Consider the following 20,941-nt stretch of genomic DNA (forward strand, 5'->3'; position numbering starts at 1 on the left):
GACATCATTGGGTCTGGTTCTCTCCATCCATGACTTGCCAACCCCCCATACTTGGTTGCTGAGCTGGTGGTGGCATTCTACTGCTTGGGAGTAGGTTGGATCTGGACTTGGTTTTGATTGTCATTCTGCTCAAAGTTGACCATTTGCCATTGGGTGGTAGTGGTGGTGTGTGGGCAGGTGGAAAAGAATCCAGATTAAATGTTACAAGGGGGCAGAGGAAACATCAAGCATTGCACATGTGTGTAATGTGTAGGTTTCCCTCCAGACCTTCTATGGACCATTGTTTCTAGCTACCACTGTGCCCGCTTGCATCCACACCATACATTTTAAAAGCCCTAATTAAACATTAGCCCTGCTCCTCAAATTAATTGAGTAGATCAGGACAGGAGAGCTTCTTCACACAGCTTTGGTATAAGACACTTTCTGCTCAGTAATTGAAAGCCAAACTCTCCATAGTTCTCATACAGTTCTGTACTTAAGGGGAATATTTCCTCCTTCCCCTCCACCCCCCATACACACAAATTACTAATTAGGGGACTTGATCCATATTCTAATACCGAATCTCTTTCCAGATTGCTCATCTTCCTGTATCTACAAATTGTATTGCCCAATTTGTCCCATAAAAATGAATGGGACCTTGCCCTGATCTGCATCTATGTTAAAAATATTTTTCTACTATTAAAGCTTTGTTTCGTATATATACTTGAGCTGTTTACTTCACTGGATGAAAAGACAAACTCTGCTAAAGAAGGAGAATGTGGAATATCTTATACTGGGTGTGTAAGGAGATATTTCCCTGACATGAGGACTGGTTTTTAGTTGCACACAACCTCCACAACAAAAACCTGAGTCGCATGTGGTTTGGCCCTAACCCGCTGTTATTACAAGCCCATTTGGGCACCCCCATTCTGCTCACATGGGAATCGGGTGTTATAAGCTCCACCTGGGCTTGCAACAGGGCGTAAATTTCTTTTATGACCTGTGTTCATCGCTTGGAGCAGCGTTTCCCTTCCACTGCAGTTCAGCTTCTGACAAAAAAAATAATCCATTATTTGTCTTGCTGTCATCTGTAGTGGAGTTTTACACATTTCATTTCATTATAATTATGTTATTCCACCCCATTCATTTCAGTGCAAAGGAAATGCGATGCAAATAGATGAGGGAGTCATTATGTGTGATTTGAGGACTGAAAGCAACTACTACTGATTGCATTTGCTGGATTGATTTCTGTTCGAGACATGGCATACATAAGCAAATACCTGCAATTTCTACTCCTGATTCTGTTTTGATAAGAACTTTCCAGCATCCCTAGGTCCACCCTCATGCATTGCTACCTGCATTGCGCTCCAACTCATGGAGAGCAAAGTCGGAAAGGAGGAGCTTGTTGCCGTACTCACAGAGGTCCCTGCACATTTTCAAACCCTGCGAGATCAGGATTCTAAATTGCATAAAGGTAAAGGTAAAGGGACCCCTGACCATTAGATCCAGTTGTGGCCGACTCTGGGGTTGCAGCGCTCATCTCGCTTTATTGGCCGAGGGAGCCGGTTTACAGCTTCCAGGTCATGTGGCCAGCATGACAAAGCCACTTCTGGTGAACCAGAGCAGTGCACGGAAATGCTGTTTACCTTCCTGCCGGAGCGGTACCTATTTATCTAATTGCACTTTGATGTGCTTTTGAACTGCTAGGTTGGCAGGAGCAGGGACCGAGCAACGGGAGCTCACCCCGTCGCAGGGATTTGAACCACCGACCTTCTGATCGGCAAGTCCTAGGCTCTGTGGTTTAACCCACAGCGCCACCCGCATCCCTCTAAATTGCATAGGGGATAGTAATATAGGAGTGGGTGGCAGAACTTAACATGCTTATCCCTGCTTGTTTGTTTCCGTGCAGGATTTAGACACAAGCAGAATGCCTAAATAGGACTACAGTCTTAAGAAATTATCAGTAATGATGATGTTGTGATAAGATGGTAAAATGGTGACATTTCCAACCATTTCCCCACTTCCCTTTGAGCTCCCCAACCTCATCTTCAGAAGCACAGAGAGCCCGAAGGGTGAGAAGATGAAGCTTAATGAGACAAGTTTTAAAGGTTACTCAGTGTAATAAACCCACACATTTTACTATTGTAACTTTTGAGGCATTTAAAACTTCAGGGCCATCCCAAGATGAGCTGTGTTGGCGCCAGCCTGACCCGCCAATTGCCACTAAGTGTTTTGCCTCTGGCATTATCTGGTTTCTCACATGGTAATGAAAGGTGGTGGAGTTTTCTCCTGCCACGAGGCTTTCTGCAACTCACCCGCCAACATTGCAAGATGAGAAAAGGGTGCCAGAAATAATTATCCATCTAATGGCACTGAGAGATAAATATTCAAACTTCAGTGCAAGGATGACTTAAAGTGAGGATGACTGGTGGCTTTAAAATGTTGGGAACTGTACGTGAGAAACCACTGGCTGAAGGTGGGTGGGATGCTGGCTTCAAAACTGTACCCACTGTGAAGCTTGCTGGTTCATTTTGTTTAGCTTGGATTCATTTCTAGTGCTGTGTCTGGCTTTTGAAGAGCCACTGTGAATTCTGGCTACAATCAATGGTGCCTGGTGCTCATGAGGACTGGTAGGGTCAGAGGCAAGGAGCTCAACAGCAGGTGGCGCCAGAGCCAATGTCAGGCAGAGCCAACTAATTCTAGCATTGTCCTCCCTGCTAAGTTCTACAAGAGCCACACTAAGACTAAGCTCACAAGCAGTGCCACCATACTTACAGCTAATCCAGGAGGAGACAGGGAAATGGGGTCTGGTTGGGGGCAGACAGAGGTTGGTGGGGCAGTGCCCAGTTCACCCCAGTGGGCCAGCCTCCACTGGCTGCAAAAAAATAAATAAATGACTGGGTATAAGGCAGGTGGGACTTGGATTACGCAGGGGTCAGCAAACATTTTCAGCAGGGGGCCAGTCCACTGTCCCTCAGACCTTGTGGGGGGCCAGACTATATTGGGGGGGGGTGAAATGAATGAATTCCTATGCCCCACAAATAACCCAGAGATGCATTTTAAATAAAAGCACACATTCTACTCATGTAAATACACACTGATTCCCGGACCATCCACGGGCCGGATTTAGAAGGCGATTGGGCTGGATCTGGCCCCCAGGCCTTAGTTTGCATACCCATGGATTAGAGGACACAGCCCTAGTAGCACAGAGCTGTGCGTCGGTGGCAAGGGATGTCAACTGAGCCTCCCTCGTGTAAGAGAACATTGACTTTCACTTCCAACAGACTCCTAGAACCTGCAACTAGAAATGGATAAATCTGACATTTTCAGGTTTTTTCAGCTTCTAATTTTTCCAATCTTAAATGCAGTCGGGCACATTTCTGCTTTGCAATTTTTTAAAAAAGTTCTTATTAAATTCATCTGCATTTTAGTGTGCATTTCTTCTGATATACAGTACACAAATTTTGTATGCAATTTCACTTAATATATGCATTTTTGCAAGTGTATGTGTCATTTTTTGTTATATATACATGTATATGTAGTTTGCCTAATACAGTCATACCTGTTGTTACGTTTGCTTCATGATACGGTCTTTCAGGTTGCATCCCGCGGCAACCCGGAATTACTGGAAAGGGTTACTTCAGGGTTTCACCACTCACACATGCGCAGGTGTGCAAAATGACGTCATGCACATGCGCAGAAGCGGCGAATTGCTAGCCGCGCATGCGCAGATGCGCAGACATGGGTTGCGTTCCTCTCTGGTTGCAAACGGAGCTCCGGAACGGATCCCGTTCGCAACCAGAGGCACCACTGTATAAGCATTATTGTACACATTATTCAGTGTGAATTTCTAAGGATATGTGAATTTTCGTTTTATGTATTGTTTGGGGAAGGGTGAATTAGGTAGACTTGGGTTAAGTTATGAACCAAACTAAATTTATCCCAGTTGATCATTGCTTCCTAAAGGGATGGCAAAGCCAGATTTTTTAGGGGGGGGGGACAGAGTGGTGTGGTGATTTCTGTGTTAGACTAGGACCTCTGAGACCAGGGTTCAAATCCCTGCTCAGCCATGAAACTCATTGGGTGACCTGGAGCCACTCACTGTCTCTCAACCTAACCTAACTCACTGGATTGTTGCAAGGAAAAAATAGAACCATGTATGCCACCTTGAGTTCCTTGGAGGACAGATAGGATATAAATTCGATAAATAAAATAAAATGTTTAGAGTGTGCTTCAGAGTTGTGAGACTGTAAGCTGTTACAAAGTTTTTTTATACTCCCTCTCGCCATTCTTAAACTGACACTGATAGGAATGCTGTATAACATTTGTGCCGAACTTTCCAACACAGCTGTCAATCACATTAAAAAGTGATACAGATATATTGATGTGGAAAGTATGCTGCAAGGGAAATAAATTTCAGATTCCAGAGATGTAACTGAACAATCCAGTTTTGTTTGTGTGTCTTTCCCCTCCTTTTGGCTTGATCAAATACTGGAATGACAAAGCTATGCTGCGGGATCAAATGAGGTCAACTGTAGCTTAGAAGTATGTGGTCTGGTAATGCCGAAGCCGACAAGGAAGTCTAGAACAGTGTGATGGGGTAGGGGGCCTTAGGGATGATAATAATAATTTCTCCACTCTATTCCTCTGTGGTTCCACTGGCTTGATCTTCTCCGAGTCCCATCCCTGCTGAGCCAGGAGAATTTCTGCAATTTGTTCTCAAACTGGCACCTGCGCAGTTTGACACCACTTTCAGTTCCTTTACATTCATTTGCATCTTCTTAAGGAAGCTTCCTCTTGATTATGAACAGGCAGATGAGTTTACCAAAACACTGCAATGAAGCAACTGGGTTGGGATTGTACTCAGAAGCTACTTGTAGGGTGGGAAGGAGCTAGTAATCTAGCTTCCCAGCAGGTGGGGTACTGTGGTTCACTGGGAGGGAGGGGTGAGGCAGTGAAGAGATCTTGATGGTGCAAACACACCAGCAGAACCAGTCCAGCACTCCTGCTGGTGGAGTTAACAACAACAACAACAACAACCATTTTTTCTCATGCCCAGGGCAACCCAAACCAGCTTGTTGTTTAGTTGTTTAGTGTTGTCCAACTCTTCATGACCCCATGGACCAGAGCACGCCAGGCACTCCTGTCTTCCACTGCCTCCCACAGTTTGGTCAAACTCATGCTGGTAGCTTCAAGAACACTATCCAACCATCTCATCCTCTGTCGTCCCCTTCTCCTTGTGCCCTCCATCTTTCCCAACATCAGGGTCTTTTCCAGGGAGTCTTCTCTTCTCATGAGGTGGCCAAAGTATTGGAGCCTCTGCTTCATGATCTGTCCTTCCAGTGAGCACTCAGGGCTGATTTTCTTAAGAATGGAGAGGTTTGATCTTCTTGCAGTCCAAGAGTCTCCTGCAGCACCATAATTGAAAAGCATCAATTCTTCGGCGATCAGTCTTCTTTATGGTCCAGCTCTCACTTCCATACATCACTACTGGGAAAACTATAGCTTTAACTATACGGACCTTTGTTGGCAAGGTGATGTCTCTGCTTTTTAAGGTGCTGCCTAGGTTTGTCATTGCTTTTCTCCCAAGAAGCAGGCATCTTTTAATTTTGTGGCTGCTGTCACCATCTGCAGTGATCATGGAGCCCAAGAAAGTAAAATCTCTCACTGCCTCCATCTCTTCCCCTTCTATTTGCCAGGAGGTGATGGGCCCAGTGGCCATGATCTTCGTTTTTTTTTATGTTGAGCTTCAGACCATATTTTGCGCTCTCCTCTTTCTCCTCACTGTTTTGCACGTCTCCCTCCCTGTATGCAATAGTGATGTACCTGCCAGGAAACCCCACCCAGTGAGCCATTTTTGATTCATCATCTTAGGTTCTGTTTTCTACATTTTGGGGGGGGGGTGTTTTTTGTTTTTTGTTTTTCATTTTAAGAAGTCCTCATGAAAATTTACCAACATTTTAGTGCAAATTTCTTTTTATACATATAGTTTTGTATGGCATTTTGCCCAATACACACATTTGCAAGCAATTTGTTGGGTAGCAATACGTTTCATTTTTGTATATTCTTTTCACTAACTAGCTACATTTCTATGCACACTTTATTTACCATATACATTTTTTGGACAAATGGCTTTGCAAAATGTGGAGAAGTGCACATTTTGAAGGATAACTGTGTTTCTGTTAGTTAGATTTGCCTTTAACTGGAAACGGGATCAAATTTCTCCTCTGTCCCTCCCTGCTTCTACTCAGGTAGATTCCTATCACAAGGTAGAGGTATGATTTTCCAGGGTTCTGCATTGCAGAGGGACCCTGCATAGCTTCACCCTCCAACTTGCAGAGGGGCAAGGGCAGAGCTAGTGAAATTATCCCCACAGGGCTGCCCCCATGTCATCTTCCTTCGTTTACAGAATGCCTCGAGAGGGCTCCCATTAAAATTCTTTCTAGGTCATTGCTTCAATGGATACTGGAATTCCAGATTCAGGGTTTTGCATATTCTTTAACTTGTTGGTTTTAAAGCAGAGAGTCTGGCCTACAGGTTTAGTAATGGCTTTCCATGTGATGTCAATGGCTTCTATTGGAAATGTATGCAGACCTTTTTATTTCTTTACCTGAAGGCTTTGTAAGTGATTGACAGTCTCCCTGGTGACTGGAAACTTGTGGAGCTTATCACTGATCCCAGGCAGGACAATTAAGAGCAGAAGGCCTCTAAAATATGTCCACCTACACAGAAAGAAACCTTGCTTTGCATAGGTCTATCATTCATGGTTGGTAGATAGGTAGGTAGGTAGATGATAGGTAGATGATAGATAGAGATAGATAGATGATAGATAGATAGATAGATAGATAGATAGATAGATAGATAGACAGACAGACAGACAGACAGATAGATAGATAGATGATAGATAGATAGATAGATAGATAGATAGATAGATAGATAGATAGATATAGATGATAGATAGATGATAGATAGATAGATGATAGATAGATAGATAGATAGATAGATAGATAGATAGATAGATAGATAGATAGATAGATATAGATGATAGATAGATGATAGATAGATAGATAGATAGATAGATAGATAGATAGATAGATAGATAGATAGATAGATAGATGATAGATAGATGATATACCTATTTTCAGTCAGAAATATGCCTTTCACTGCATTCAGCTCCCCTTAACATGCTATCTATGTACTTGCCTTGCATTAAGCTAAGAAGAACACTGTTAACTTTGAATCTAGCTGCATTATTTCAACACAAGCCTCACGCCTGTTGAGCAAGCAACTGTTGCAAAACTATTTGTGTTTAGATTTTTTTTTAAAAAAAAAATTGCAATTTGTGGGGGTGAAAAGAAAGTGTTTTTTAAAAAATATTTTTTATTAATAATTTCAACACACAAACTCTCAAAACATATAATATTCATTATTTTTTTCCTCCCCTCCTTTCAAACCCTCCTCCTCCTCCCCCCCCCCGACTTCCCTCAGCTCCTCTCTCTGATTTCTCAGCACATATTGTTCTCTGCATGTTATAAAATTATACATATCCTGACGTTATCTCTCTATCATGTTATCAGCCAATAAATTTGTGAAAAGAAACTGTTCTTGAAACAAAGGGGGAAGGAATAACACAAAGAATCTGAGGACAGGGGAATGGTTTCATCGGGTTCTCTCATATAAAAAAAGGAGGGACTTTTTCACAATCGCAGGCGGGTGGCGCTGTGGGTTAAACCACAGAGCCTAGGACTTGCCAATCAGAAGGGCGGTGGTTCAAATCTCCGCGACGGGGTGAGCTCCCATTGCTCGGTCATTGCTCCTCCCAACCTAGCAGTTCGAAAGCACGTCAGAGTGCAAGTAGATGAATAGGTACCACTCCGGCGGGAAGGTAAACGGCGTTTCCATGTGCTGCTCTGGTTTGCCAGAAGCGGTTTTGTCATGCTGGCCACATGACCCGGAAGCTGTACACCGGCTCCCTCGGCCAATAAAGTGAGATGAGCGCCGCAACCCCAGAGTCGGTCACGACTGGACCTAATGGTCAGGGGTCCCTTTACCTTTAACCACAAGGGAAGTTTGGGCCTGGTCTCACTTAGCCGAGGATGGAACAAGCAGATTTACGGTTCTAGGCAGTAGGTTCTTTTGAGGCAAGAGCTGGTCAGCAGGTCTCACCCAGCCCTAAATGGAGTGCACACTTCATAGAAGCCTAGAAACTTAGAAGTGGAAGGGACCCAAGGGTCATCTAGTCCAACCCCCCACAATGCAGGAATCTCAGCTAAATCATCCATGACAGATGGCTATCCAGCCTCTGCTTAAACACATCCAAGGACGGAGAGTCCACAACCTCTCAAAGGAGACTGTTCCACTGTCAAACAGCTCTTACTGTCAGAAAGTTTTTCTGTATGTCTAGTCGGAATCTCCTTTCCTGCAACTTGAAGTCCTAACTTCCAGAGCAGGAGAAAACAAATTTGCTCCATCCACAAGTTTTCGACTTTAAAAAAAAAAAAAAAAAAAGATTTCCTGTATCATAAAGGGATGGAAACACTGAAAAGGGGACTAATTCTTCTCAGTTGTGAAAAAAGGTCACCCCCAAAATGAAAAATTGTAAATCACCATATATGTAACATTACTCCTCAATGAAAATGACTTGCAGAACTTGTCAGAAATATTGAAACCTTAAAAAAAGCATTGTGGGTATTGGAGAATCACTGGAAGCAGCAGCCACCCATATTCCAGATACCAAGAAGTAATCCCCGTGGAACGCCCTCCCTTCAGATATCAAGGAGATGAAGAAGTACACAACTTTTAGAAGACATCTGAAGGCAGCCCTGTATCAAGAAGTTTTTAATGCTTAATATTTTACTGTGTTTTTATATATGCTGTAAGCTGCCCAGAGTGGTTGGGGAAACCCAACCAGATGGACGGGTATAAATAATAAAATTGTTGTTGTTTTTGATGTTGTTGTTCACAACGCACAACTTGATGCAGGAACTTTATGGTGCTTGCAGCAGAAACCAATATTTATTATGGTCACAGACCAGAAATACACAAAGACAAACTCCAACCTCAATTTATTCTAAGCAATAAGAAGTGATATACAACGTACAAAACATTGTACAAGTATTTGAAAAATTGCAAGCTCTATTTTTCCTGTACTGCAATACATAATTACAATTATTATGTATAATTACATGATACATTACACATTTACATATACAAAAATTGATTCATTGATTTTTTGGGGGGTGACCTTTTTTCAAAAGATTTGGAAATGACAGTTCATTCCTTTGTTTTTAGGCAAAAGTTCGTCTAACTAAACTACAGGAACATGAGGTTGTAAAAAAGTTATAACACACTCTCTTAAGGGGTCTCATTTCTCAGCTGTCACCACTCGGAAGGAGGAGGTGGGCTCTCATTCACTGGGGTTATTTAATCAAAGATTGTACAGCCATCTCTCAGATCTGCTGTAGCCGGATTTGATACGTCAAATAAAAAATTGGTTAGCTTATAGTACACATGCACAGACAGACACACATAAATATCAGATTTAAGCTTAGACCCACCACCCATTCTGTCTCATTCACATCTCACTAGCATTGCTTAAAATGGGGAAGTAAAACACATGAGTCCCATTAGTAAATAAAAATAACAATTCTTTACTTATGCAGTGGTACCTTGGTTCTCAAACTTGATCCCTTCCGGGAGTCCATTTGACTCCCGAAACCGTTCGAAAACCAAGGTGTGGCTTCCGACTGGCTGCAGGAGCTTCCTGCACTCAAGCAGAAGCCACATCAGATGTTCGGCTTCCGAAAAATGTTCGCAAACCAGAACACTTACTTCCGGGTTTGCGGCATTCGGGAGCCAATTTGTTCGGGAGCCAAGTCGCTCGACAACCAAGGTACCACTGTAGTTAAAAGAATGGCTTTGGTTTCTAACTCTACATCACTGGAGGATGTTCCATGGATGGGGAGAGGGAGAGCAGGAGGAAGGGTTGGAGTTTAGGTGTTTTGTGGGAAACCATAAAAGTGTATTTTCAGCCGTACCTTCTACTGACCAGAGGCATGCAAATTTGCTTATATCCAACAGGATTCTGCGTTGGCGTTTCCTGCACTAGATGCACTAGATGAACTACAAGTTACCTTCCAACTTTATAATTCTGATTAAACGGGAGCCAGAAAGCAGTAAACCTGGCCTATTAGTGCGCCCATAAGCTGTACCGATAAGTAAATTCGGTAGTGTTGGGTGGTTTTCTTTTTTTCTTTTTAACAGCACAGGAGTTTATTTCATCCCTAGAAGCTGAATTGATCCTTAATTGCTCTGTAGCTTAAGTGTGAAAAGTAATTAGAGCTTTGCAGCCTGACGCATATAGGCCAAATGTCAGAAGCAATATGAACTCCATCCTTGCATTGCAGTCTGCCTGTTTCGACACCCATCCACTCACCCCTTTCAAAGGGGAAGCAAAGTGGATGTGAATACAAATAGGTTTACATAGTTTACATAATTTTGGTCAGGTCTAAGCTGCAAACAGACGTGAAAGGCAAGGGAGAGATGTGTCCCAGCACATAAGAGAAAGCATTGGGAGTGCATTCATTGTTGTCTGCTGGTTCATTCACATCCATGTGGCTCTAGCACTGGGGTCGCCAGCGCTTTTTGAGGGCGGTCCAGTCCACTCCCCAGCAGACCTCTCCGTGGGCCGGAGCGTGCGCACCCGTGTGTGCCCATGCATGCACTCAAGCTTTTTGCAGCGCTCTTCCAGGTTGGAAGAGTGACAGAAATAGCATGTGTGCACATGCTATTTCCAGCGCATGTCCAGGATGGAGGAGCACCCATGTGCATGCGCACACACTATTTCTGGCACTCTTCCGACCCAGAAGTCGGTCCCCATGGCAAGAAAAAAAATGGCGCTGCAAAAAAAAAAGCACAGAATCCCCACGCCGATCCATGGAACAGCCGTGGGCCGGTTCCAGGAAGCTCATGGGCCGGAAATGGCCCATGGGCCTTAGGTTGCCAACCTCTGCTCTAGCACATGGGTAGGCAAACTAAGGCCCAGGGTCCGGATTCAGCCCAATCGCCTTCTAAATCCAGCCCGTGGACGATCTGGGAATCAGCATGTTTTTACATGTGTTCTTTTATTTAAAATGCATCTCTGGGTTATTTGTGAGGCATAGGAATTCCTTCTTCTTCTTTTCCAAAATATGGAATATTTGCTCTAGTAAAACGTGATGACTTGAATGTGTGAATGAATGAACCAGGGGAAATTCAAAGAGCAGGAGCCAAAGAGGAAACACCCACGGCACACACAGGTGGTGACGGCTCAGTGACACTTCAGGTTCCCAAACGAAACTGGCAATGAAAGGTGAGGCCCAGTGCAAAGACAATGAGCAGGGACCTAATAGCTTTGGATGCAAAGCAGACCCTCCCAGTTGTGTGCGATGTTGCTGAGCGTGCAAATGAGAACTCAAAGTAGGTTGCTACTTCTCTCTTTCCCTGACCAGGAGATGAATGAATGAATGAAAAAGGTGGAGAAAGATTTAAGGTTTTTTGAGGTGGGAGGAGGAAAGGCTTGGATTTTGGAACTTGGGGCTCTGTGTGACAAAGTGAGAAGCTGTAATGGCTTAAGGCATTTTCGTGATGGCCCAGCATTTTTGTGGCAATTGGAGACTATGGAGTGGTGGAGGAAGGAATGCAGGATCCACTCATTTGCAGTTCTGTTTGTTTTGCTGCCTGTCAGCTACATGGAGCAGTAGGCAGGCAGCTATTTTAATGAATGTATGTGCTGGGGGTGCGGGTGGGGGAAATCTCCTCTCATTCATTTTGCTCCCTGCCAGTCATGTAACAGGCAGCTGCTTGAGGGACTTTTGAAAGGGGGAGTTGGAGGAAGAAATGTGGGAAATGGCTTTGTTGTTGCGTTTCTTTTGTTACCTGCCAACAGGTGGCACAAGCGGCTGCTTGAAGGAGGCCTCAGTTGATTATGTGAGTGAGGGGAGAATATGGCAACTGTTTACTGTTTCTACTTTATACAGCCATGGTTGTTCCCCAAAAGAAGAGAGGGTTAAAAAAAAACCTCTGTCTTTTTTGGGTCCTTGTGTGTTTGTGAAGTTTCTCTCTAAATTGGAGTTTGGCATTTGGGACAGCATTCATTATGAAAACATGAATGATTGTGGCCAGATCATGTTTTCTTCTCCAGAAAAAGGAGCAGCTAGCACAGCCTTCAAAACTCCTTAAAGGTACTTGGAGATACTGAGAACACTTGTCAATCCATCAACAATGCTTGATTTAGTAGTACTTGCAAACTGCAGACCATCATTTAGGGAAAATATGACCCCATTCAGAATAGGATAACCCCCTACACACACACTTTCAGAGAGACAACCAAGAGAACCTATGTTTCATCTGGACTCATATGGTGAGTTATGATCCTGACAAACATTGAAAGAGGATTTAACATACCAAAACACACAGAAAGGGGGTGGGGAAGGGAATTAACATGTATTGACTGTCTAAAAATGATTGGGCAAATCAGTCCTAATTGGATGAAATTATAACTCCATCTTAAGCACAGTAGTATGATTACTATTGATGGTATACCAGGGGGAGTAATCAGAGAATTGGTTGTGGACGTACTTCCTTTGAAGAGTTAATATCAGTAGTACTATAAGTAGCATAACATCAAATTATCGTAATCAGTTCACATAACAAGCTTAACAAGGGAGTCATCAATAGTACTCGCCCCTGTTGCTGTCATGTAAATTGAAGCTGAATCCTGGTAAGACAGACGTGTTAAGTATTCTGAGTTATTGGACCTGAGAGGGCAGGTGTCTATTTTGGATGGGGCTGCACTTTCTGGAAAGAGCAGATCTGCAGCTGAGGGATACTCCTAAATTCAGTGCTGTTGCTGGATGCTCAGGTGGCCTCAGTTGCTAGCCCTTTTAGGACAGAGATGACTTGGCCACTGCACTCCCATGCCCTGGTAACTTCCGGATTTGATTTTTGCAATGCGTTCTATGTTTGGCTGCCCTTGAAGATGACTTGGAAATTTCATCTGATCCAAAAAACACAGCTGCCAGATTATTGTCTGGGGTTCCATTTAAAGCTCAAATAAGCCCTGTTTTGAAACAAAGGTGCTCGTGTTGGTTTTTAAAGCCTCGAATGATTTAGACCCCAAATATCTTAAAGACCAACTCCTTCCTTAAAAACCCTTTGGGTTGCTAAGATTGGCAGAGGGACCCTCTTGGTAGTCCCACCAGCCTTGGACATGTGGGGAATGTTGACCCGGGAGGGCATTTTCTGGGTTGTGGCAGCCCCTACATTGTGGAATTCCATCACCAAGAGGTGCATCTAGAACCGTCACTGTATAGCTTTGGTTGTATACTGCAGACACCTTGGCTTTGACACCTGACAATAGGTAGGTAGGTAGGTAGGTAGGTACTGGTAGGTAGGTAGGTAGGTAGGTATATAGATAAGGACTCTCCATTCTTCTGACTGTAATATTTAAATCTGATTTATAAATTGTATTTTTATATTGTTGCAACCTGCCTTGGTTTGTTATAGTGAAGGGTGGGTAAGAAATCCAGTCATGATGAGGTGATAATGATGATTATTTTTACAATAAGATGTATTGTAGTTTTACAATAAGATGTAAAACCACTAATGCAACGGTTTGACTTCACCCCTCAAGGCTCATTCCATTGTCTCTCAAGACAGATGGATGCCAACAACAAGGAAGAGTTTAAAAATCCAAATGATATGTTCCGTGGCTACAGAATGCTTACATAGGACACTGGTCATTTATAACGCTAAAAGTGAATTAACAAAACATAACACCAGATGGTGCTGTAGAGCAGCAAGCCTTCGACAATGGGAAACTGCATTGAGAGTTATATAATGTTATATTTAATAATGTCTTTGCAGATCAATGTAGATCCATCCTTAATGCTGCTAATTGCATTCCAAAGGAAGTCCCCTTTGAAATGAACTGGGAAAAATGAAAACACCTCTCTGAAGTCTTGATATCCTCCCCAAATACTGGCAAAAGGGAGAAAAAAAATAATCTGCTGCTCTACATTAGATCCCCAGAAAGAAGGAACACAGGAAGTGGCCTTATACTAAGCCACACCCATTTTGGCCACCCAGCTCAGTATTGTCTACACCAGGGGTCAGCAAACTTTTTCAGCAGGGGGCCGGTCCACTGTCCCTCAGACCTTGTGGAGGGCCAGACTATATGGGGGGGGTGAATGAATTCCTATGCCCCACAAATAACCCAGAGGTGCATTTTAAATAAAAGCACACATTCTACTCATGTAAAAACACCAGACAGGCCCCACAAATAACCCAGAGATGCATTTTAAATAAAAGGACACATTCTACTCATGTAAAAACATGCTGATTCCCGGACCATCCGCGGGCCAGATTTAGAAGGCAATTGGGCCAAATATGGCCCCCGGGCCTTAGTTTGCCTGCCCATGGTCTACACGGACTGGTAGCAGCTCTTCGGGATTTCAGACATGGACATTCCCAGCCTGGAATGTCAGCCTAGATAGCACAGTTGGTTAGAGCACGGTGCTGACAATGCCATGGTTGCAAGTTTGAACCCCGTATGGGACAGGTGCATATTCCTGCATTGCAGGCAGTTGGATTAGATGATCGTCAGTGTCCCTTCCAACTCTACAATTCTATGATTCTACCTGGAGATGCTCAGGATTGAACTGGGTACCTTCTACATGCAAAGCAGATGCTTTGCCACTGAGCTACACATGGAACGCAGAAACTGTTCTCTGTCTCCTCTCCCTTGTCTCTGCATGTGGACAAGCAAAACGAGGAAGGAGGGAGAGGGCTTGGAGACCTGAGGGGTTGTCAGTGGGCCCCTACAGAGGTGTGGGCCTTGGCACGTGCCTAATTATGCCCTCTCCTAACCCATTCAGTAACTTCACAAAACTTAAAACTGGGGAGCTCAGCAAGTCAAATCAAAGGGAGAATATCATAATGCCTTTAAGCAGAGGTGGCAAGGAAAATGACCTGCAGGCAGCCTCAATTATCTGATATGAATTTTTGCCTGCCTGGATCCCTCAACTCCTTAGGGTCTCCTAAAAAAATAAAAATAATGGTTATCACTCTAAGTCCATGTCCCACATTACAGTTTGTAATTATAAGAATAGGTTCACATGCCATAGAACAAATTTGAACCAGAACCTTCCTGGGTCACAGAGTTCACGTTGTTAGCTCACCGTGCTTGTATCAAATGTAAGTTTTTTGCATATCCCAGAGCTACCACCCCAAGAGTATAAAAGGCTTCCCAGAAGCCTTCTGAATTCTGTATGTTCTCTGGGCCTCATGAAGTGAGCCAGCTCTGCTCAGATATGCACTTTTATCTGCTCAGCTAATGAAGCCCAGGGATCATAATGGGAGTGTGGAGATGTATCCTAGGTGACTCTCCCCCTTAGGGTCCTCCTCATTGTTGAATGGGAAATGGGAAACAAAAACTAGGCAATGAAAGCCAAGAGTCTGCACATTCAAAAAAAAGCACGTGCATCAGCCCCTCCTGATTCTAACTCAGCCTTCCCCTGATGTGCCAATGCAGGGAATTGCTAGAAAACATGAGTGGTGGAAAGGGATGCAGGTGGCACTGTGGGTTAAACCACAGAGCCTAGGACTTGCTGATCAGAAGGTCAGCGGTTTGAATCCCCGCGACAGGGTGAGCTCCCGTTGCTCAGTCCCAGCTCCTGCCAACCTAGCAGTTCGAAAGTGCAAGTAGATAAATAGGTACCGCTCCGGCAGGAAGGTAAACGGCATTTCCATGTGCTGCTCTGGTTCGCCAGAAGTGGCTTAGTCATGCTGGCCACATGACCCAGAAGCTGTACGTCGGCTCCCTCGGCCAATAAAGCAAGATGAGCGCCGCAATCCCAGAGTCAGTCATGACTGGACCTAATGGTCAGGGGTCCCTTTACCTTTATGAGTGATGGAAGGAGTTCATAGCTCAGTGGTTAGCACATATCTTGCATGCAGGCAGCCCCAGCTTCCATCGCCAGAACCTCAGATTCAAAGGCTCAGGAGAGAAGCGATGGGAAAGACCCCTAGCTACACCCAGAACAGACCAAAGAGACATCTAGTCCATTACTCTTTTCTCACAGTGACTAGCCAGATGCCTATAGGAAGCACACAAGCAGGACTCGAGCACAGCAGCACTCTCCATACCTGACATTTCCAGCAAGGCATACTGCCTCTGACAGTGGAGGTACAGCATAGCCATCTTGCCTATGAGCCATGCATTTGCCCTGTGCTACTTTGCCCCCCACTTCCTAGCAGGGTAGATCACAAGCAAAAATGACCACACTCACTGCACTTGGGTGTGAGTCTGTGCACAAGGAAGCATTGCACCATGGACTTGAGTGGTTCCCACCTCATACCTTGGAACTGATTTGTGGAAATCTTTCCAAAATGGCTGCTCAATGGAAGCCATAAGACTTGTGCCAGTTAAAGCCGGATTCTGGCAGTGCCAAATACCTCTAGTTGCCACATACTACTGAACAAAATCTGATTCATTTATGAATAATGTACAGTATTCTGCACTCCATTTAGACTTTTTTTAAAAAAAAATGAGTACAGAAGAAAGGCTTCAACAGTATATATGGATGCATAGCATTTATGTCCTGCCTTTCACCAAAAGGCTGCTGGGTAGCTTACAATATCTTGCCAAATATACAATAAGTAATACAGTGGTAGCTTGGGTTACATACGCTTCAGGTTACAGACGCTTCAGGTTACAGACTCCACTAACCCAGAAACCTCGGGTTAAGAACTTTGCTTCAGGATGAGAACAGAATTCGTGCTCCGGCGGCACGGCGGCAACAGGAGGCCCCATTAGCTAAATTGGTGCTTCAGGTTAAGAACAGTTTCAGGTTAAGAACGGACCTCTGGAACGAATTAAGTTCTTAACCCGAGGTACCACTGTATCAAAATGCACAATACACATATTAAAATTACAAACTGGTGTGTTTCAAAATGCCTCGCATAGCTGAAAAGTAACAAGTGCGATACTACTAGCACTGAAAGGCACAGCAAAAGAAAAACAGGTTTTATCTACCACTAAAATCCTATCTAGTTCTCTCCATCCTCGATGTGGTATCTGGTTCAAGCAAGTATCTGCGAGAAGTGATGGTGATTTCTCACTCCCCAGTTGGGCCTGTTTTGATAGCTATCCTGCTGGAGGTTGGGGTGGCTGCTAAAGGAGAAGGACCCCATCAATCTGTGAAAATGCATTTAATGTGGCACATGTAACAACAAAGAGGCTATTTTAGCACATCATTTCCATAGCAACAGATGATGCTACTAACATACTTATTAGAGTTGGGAAAAGCTATTCCAACTTCAGTGCAAGGAGAGGAGATGGTTAGCTACAAATGAAGACAACTTAAAAGTTAGGTGGGCTGCCCAGGCTTTAGCTCGTGGTTTTTGGTTTTTGTTTAAAACGGATGAAGAGTTGAAAGGCCTTAGGAGACCCTCTTTCTCCCTTTCTCTCCCAGTCCTTCTTCCCAGGGAACTCTGGGACTTGTAGCTCTGTGGGATAAATAGGAGTATCCTAACACATATCAACGGGACGCGGGTGGCGCTGTGGGTTAAACCACAGAGCCTAGGGCTTGACAATCAGAAGGTCAGCAGTTCGAATCCCCACTACGGGGTGAGCTCCCGTTGCTCAGTCCCTGCTCCTGCCAACCTAGCAGTTCAAAAGCACGTCAAAGTGCAAGTAGATAAATAGGTACCACTCCGGTGGGAAGGTAAACGGCATTTCCGTGCACTGCTCTGGTTCGCCAGAAGTGGCTTAGTCATGCTGGCCACATGACCTGGAAGCTGTACGCTGGCTCCCTCGGCCAATAAAGCGAGATGAGCGCCACAACTCCAGAGTCGGCCACGACCAGACCTAATTGTTCAGGGGTCCCTTTACCTTTCCCTTTAACACATATCAACACCCTTAACAAACTACAGTTTGTTCCCAGAATTCTTTGGGGAAGTCATGGCTGTTAAAAGTGGCATGACGCTGCTTTCAGTGCGTGGTGTGGATGTGGTCTGAGGCAGGCTGTCTCCCAAAGCATCATACTGGGATCTGAACCAAATCTTGAGCTTGCTGCACATTCCTTATAATTATGGTTAGTCCCATCTCATAATGAAGTTTATATTCAATATATATTCTCCTGGGCATAAGTTGCAAGAGAGCAAATTTTGGATGGATATTAGGCGAGATGCCTCGATGGGTGGCACACAGTTTGACAATGAAACCAGCCACCGGTGGGTTTTTTTCTAGGAAAAAAAGTGCAGGTACTCACCAGCAAGCAGGGGGAGGGGTCAGCACATGAAGGAGGCACATGGCCTGATACCAAAACTGGACGGTGATGGCGGGTTAGCTGCTTGATGCTTCCTTGCCTTCCCACCCACCTGCCATCCAGGTGAAGAGGCCTCTTCCGCCCAGCTTTTAGAAGGAGGTGGCAGGTCTCCAGGACCCTGTCAGAGCATCGTGCCTCCTTCCCTAAGCTGGGCAAATGTTTCCTGGATTCGGGGAAGAAAGAGCAATGTTCTGATGGAGTCTGAGAGCCTTCCTGCCATCTTCCCACCCACCCATCCCCAAAGGTGGAGGTACAGTGTATCGCTGTGCACCGCCAGGAAAGAAGCACTGCCAACTACCATAGGTGAGTGGTGGTGACTTTTCTCTTGGTGGAGGTGTTCATAGAGAGGTGGGACAGACATCTGTTGGGGATGCACTATCTCTGGTTGGACTTGATTAGTGTGTAATTGAAATTCTACTCAATATTGATCCAGAGCAGATTCCAGTGTATAGTTAGCAGAGTAAACACTTGCAGGATTCCCAGAAATAGACCAGAGGCAGAGCTTTACTGATACTGAAGGCAAATGAGCATAATGGTTACAGATCCAATACATTCAGGATTGGCCCTGTCCATAAGAAATCCAGTTGCAGCAGACTTAAACTTACAATAACTTATAATAAGACTAAAGCATAACCCTATAGCATACTATGAACAGAACACCACACCAGAAGGAAAAGAGACAGAAAGAGAAAGGTGAAACCCAGGCTCCTTCTGGCCTATTATTATAGCCACCATGACCTTGACAGAAAGAGATAAGAGAACCAGTTTAAACCAGCTGCACTCAGCTTCTCTGAAGAAATAACCCAAACATCATGAACCTTCTGCTTGCTTCTTTCACACAGAGAAGCTTCCAGAAGCCTCTTGGATTAAGTAGAATAGGAAAGATCTCTGCACATCTGATCAATACTTTCTGTACCAAGAAATGAAAACTGACATAGTGTCCTTCAATCTTGGGTATCCAGATATTATTGGACTACAACTCTCATCAGCCCTGACAATTGGCTAAGCCTGGTGTGGATTATGAGTTATAATTCAACAACATCGGGGTGGGGGCTGAACTTTACTTGACTAAATGGCCTATAAAGTCCTCTCTCCAACTCCATGATCTTTCTACCAAAGTTCAGAGAAATTCTGCTTTTTTTCCATATCCTTTTGGCTGTTGGCAAGAGAGTTTGTATCCCGAGTAGGGCTGCAGGGGATTTAATTCACATCTCATTTGAGGCCAGATCTATCAGATTCACATTTTCAGAAACAATATGAGAACTAAAACTCAGCTATTCTTTGACATTCACACTCATCCAACTTTTGCTATACAGTTCACCTACCAAACCATGTGCACGGAAGTGCATGTATTAGGGGAAAGTGTGCATAAAACTAAATATATTGGTGAAATTAACAGATAAAAAATGTATATATTAGTCAAAGCAGCATATGAAAATGTGTTTGCACTAAAATACTGAATCACAAAATGTTGCAGAACGTGGAGAACTGAATCTAAGATCAGGAAACTGAGAAACTAAGAGAACTAAAATTGACAGATCCTTCCATTCCTGCTCTGGAAAGCAAAGTACAGATCAGCTGTTTGAACAAGTTCTCCCCACCCTGTGCATCCCCAGTCATTGGGCACCAGCAACTGAATCTCAGAATTTGCATCTGAGCCCCAGTTGCTGCATGCTTGCTCTTCCTCAGCATCACATCAAGGCGGGGGGAGGGGGGTCAGAAGTGCTAGTTGAATGATTTTGCTAACAAACTTGTGGGGAGGGGAGATGCTTGTGTGAACAGATGGCTGCTGCTTATTGTGTCAGGAGTCAACTTGCATCATTTCTGCGGAGGCTGTTAAAAGGATGTGAAAAACACACCCAATGAATAATTCAATGTGATTGTTTGTCAGAAAGGTAGTTCAGAATATTGTTCCCATTGTGAGTCTTGGGGAATGATAAGAATCCAGTACCTAGGAAGGAATGATCTCCTCTATCATACATATATATGCACACGAATGAGCACACACACAAACCAGAAAAGAAAATCCCAAGGTCTCTCTTCATGTACTTTACTTTGGAACAAATGTTCCAAACATTTAAAAGACTGTGGAGGAAGAAAAGACCCAGCTACACTAAGTGGGGAGTTTATTAGCATTTTAAAAGGTAGGCAAGAATTTTGTTCCCTAGTACATGCACACGCCAGATGCTAACACATTTATTCTCTAACAACCAAACCACTTTTCGAAACAATTGGTTTTAAAATGAGAAGGAATTGCTGCGACATGATCTGACAGATGCAAACTTTGGGATGCTGTCAGGTTTTCCTCCTTCACTTTTCTTTGGCTGTCCTCTGCAGTCAGGATTTAAGGAAGGGAAAGGAGGCTGCAGCCAGAGAACCTGCCATCCCACTTAGATTCATGTGACTTAAGGAGCACAAAGCAGTTTACATACAGTAGTGCCGGGGGGGGCGGGGAGGAACCCAATTTAGGGGCAGTTCCCCAAATCTGAAGCAACAACAAAAGGGAAGACTGGAGAAGGGAGTTCAGTGAGCAATCTCGACAAGGCACATGCCAGTTTAGCTTGGAATTGCCTGAGTTCAGGAGACTCAGGATC

The 20,941-nt window shown here is 44.1% G+C and overlaps 1 long non-coding RNA gene across 1 annotated transcript in view; it reads left to right on the top strand.

The window, feature by feature from the left end:
* The first annotated feature begins 671 nt into the window (after positions 1 to 671).
* The window catches only part of LOC309331916, a 37,198-nt gene continuing 16,928 nt past the window's right edge, over positions 672 to 20,941 (top strand). The window contains exon 1 of the long non-coding RNA XR_014152012.1: positions 672 to 776. This is a non-coding gene — a long non-coding RNA (uncharacterized lncRNA). The remainder of the gene's footprint in view (positions 777 to 20,941) is intronic.

This window comes from Podarcis erhardii, assembly GCF_964252035.2.
Source record: "Podarcis erhardii genome assembly, chromosome: 16".
Lineage (NCBI taxonomy): Eukaryota > Metazoa > Chordata > Lepidosauria > Squamata > Lacertidae > Podarcis > Podarcis erhardii.